Genomic DNA, 2,951 nt, shown 5'->3' with positions numbered 1-2,951 from the left:
CCCTATATAACCCATCCCCTGGAAGCCATGAAGGGGAGCAACGTCTTCAAGCATTAGTTAACCTGCCTCTGGCTGTGGGCCACTTCCTAAAAATAAACCCTTCTTTTCCTTGCTACAAATTCCTGTTCATGTCTTATTGGGTTTTAAAGTGCACAAACAGACCCCTTTAGTCTAGTAACAGAGCCCTGTGTTGGAATGGACTGGTCCATCAGCCTCCACTGAGCAGAGCCCTGCCTATCACACTGGACAAGAAAGAAATAAATGAAGTTGTTTGAACCTTTGAGACTAGTGAAGAGTTTGTCATGGATTGAATGTGTAACCCCAAAATCCATATAATCAAAGCCCTAACCTCCCTTGTGGCTGTATTTGGAGATGGGCTTCTAAGGAAGTAATTAGGGTATGAGGTCTTAAGGGTGGGGCTCTGATCCCATAAGGTTCATGTCCACATAAGAAGAGACATCAGAGCTCACTCTTGTCTCTTCCTCTTCTTCTCTCTGTACATGAACCAAGGAAAGGCCATGTGAGGCCATAGAGAGAAGGAGACCATCTGCAAGCCAGTAAGAGGGCCCTCACCAGAAACCAAATGGATCAGCATCTTGACATTGAGTTTCTTGCCTTGATACTATGAGATAGAAATGTTTGTGACGTTTGTTATGGCAGCTCAAGGGTTATTTGTTTCAGCATCATGACCTAACTGATCCTGAATGTTATAACAGCAAGAGAAGTTCATGTTTCTCAAGCTGAGAAGGAAAGTGTACTAGTGAGCCATGTGGACTGCAAGGGCAGTGTTGCAGGCAGGGGAACAGTAGGTGCCAAATCCTCTCAGTGAGGTAGGGGTTTCAAGAAACAGCAAGAAAAGGGGTTTCTCTCCTCATTACAAGCTAGAATTGGTTTTAGGGGGAATTTGGGGCTAGCTCCCCCTCCCCCTTCTCATCTATGCCTGAGTGAAGCCACTTTGCTCTGAAATGCCTGTGGAAAAGCACAGATCTCTCTCTGCTCCTTCGTGGGGACATCTCTGAGTCTACCTGAGACCCCCAGGCCACAGCACAGCCAGGGGGCCAGCATGCTGCACTGCTGAGGTCTCTTGACCCCCAGCTGTCCTGGGCAACGGCTCTGCATCTAGGCTGTACCCTCTGCAGCTGGGCACCACATCTTTTCCCTCCCTTCTGACCCCCTACCCCTGGAAGCCCCCTTGTGACTATCTGGATACCTGTCTTTGTAATTTCAGCTTATGGGAGCTGGAGTGGGAGAGGGCTACCTCCTTTTGCCACTTCACCCCCAATCCTCCTGTCCTCTGATTCAGTAGCCCAGGGTCAATGACCTAGGCACAAAACACTGGCCTCCCCTTGAAGTCATCCCCAAACACTCACAGCAGTCCTCTTGCCCTCAGATTCTCGCCACTTCCTCTTAACAAGGGCTGGGGCATGCAGGGCCTGGTAGGGCTCACTCACACTTAGGACTGAAGACGAAGCCGACTCAGAGCCTTTTCTCATTAGTGCTGACCTTTGGCAGAGTTGCTGAGCCCTATAAGGGGCTAAGCAATTTATGACAGTTATGACACCTATCCATGTCACTCTCAACAGAATCAAGAAGCAGAGCAGCTGTCCACCCCTGCCTTGTCCACAGGACCCTCATAGGCACATGGTTGAGGGGCCTAACTTACCACTCTGGGACAAGGTGGGAGAGCCAAGTCTGCCAAGACCTCAGGAACACTGCTTGCACTAGTTTAGGGCAGAGACTGAGCTTGCCCACCTGGAGTCCCTGCTGGGTCTGTCTCCCCAGGAACCCAAGTAAAAACCACCACAGACCAAAGTTAGCACCATAGCCACCCTTTGGTCTCAGGATCCCACTCTGGAACCCACCCAACAGAACAACACCTCACACCAAAATGAATGTCAGCACCAAGTGTAACAGCTGAAAATGTGGAAACATCCAACAACCCTCGCTGGGGGCTTCCTAATGTATCACAGGACAGACAGACTACTCTGTGTAGCCTGTGTCAGAACGTGTATATAAGTGATGGAAAACATAATGAATGTGGCTTTGTGGGCAGTGCAGGTTCCTTCAGGACTGCCTGCTCTTCTTCAGCAGACTCCCCTTCTCATAGCAGCCCCCAAATGACTGCAAGGCCTCCAGGCAGTGGCCTCTTGGGGGCCAATCTGAAAGTCACCTCTAGTCAGTACTCATCCAGGCAGGAAATAGGGAAGAAAATAGGAAGACAAACCTTAGCTAGTACCTGCAATGTCCAGACAGGTCACATTGCAAACTGCAGAACGCCAAAGGTCAGATTTTAACTGGCTTGGGACATGTGGGCTTTGCTGGTGAAAGATATGGAGGCTGGGGCCATTCAGAGCAGGTAGGTGTACACTGAGCCCCACCTGAGGGCTCCCACCAACTATTACCCTTTGGGAACAGGGCTGGGTGGAGGCGGGGGGGGCAAAAAAATATGGCATCTTTTTATCTAACTGCTTTGACAATGACAGGTTAGGGGACTGTGATGGCTCTAAAGGTGTCGGCCCGTGCCTGGTACTCTCCACCCAAAAGTGGGGTATAACTGCCTCCCACGTTGATCTATAGTGGCCCAGTATAACTTCCGAGGGCCTGAATCACAAGGTTCACACTTGGGACTCTCACTGTGAAAACCAGCTACCCTGTTCAAGGAGGCCCAGGCCATACAAGGTGCCACCACCCTGTGAAGTCTCTGATAGCCAGCAGCAAACCCCACATGTAAGCCATGCCACCAGCCTTCATATGACCCAAAACTAGCCACCAGCTGACTGTAGCCACCATGGGGAGGTTTCCCCATGAGAGGCTCCCTTCGGACTGGCCCTCCTGAGTCCTAGTTGCCCAGAGGTCCTAGTGGTAACACAAGGGACTGTAGTTTTAGACTTCTATGCTTGAGGTTTTGTTATGCAGGGACTGAAAACTGAGCCAGTGATTTTTACCTTTGC

This window comes from Phyllostomus discolor, chromosome 2, assembly GCF_004126475.2.
Source record: "Phyllostomus discolor isolate MPI-MPIP mPhyDis1 chromosome 2, mPhyDis1.pri.v3, whole genome shotgun sequence".
Taxonomy (NCBI): Eukaryota; Metazoa; Chordata; class Mammalia; order Chiroptera; family Phyllostomidae; genus Phyllostomus; species Phyllostomus discolor.
This window is presented reverse-complemented; position numbering follows the sequence as displayed.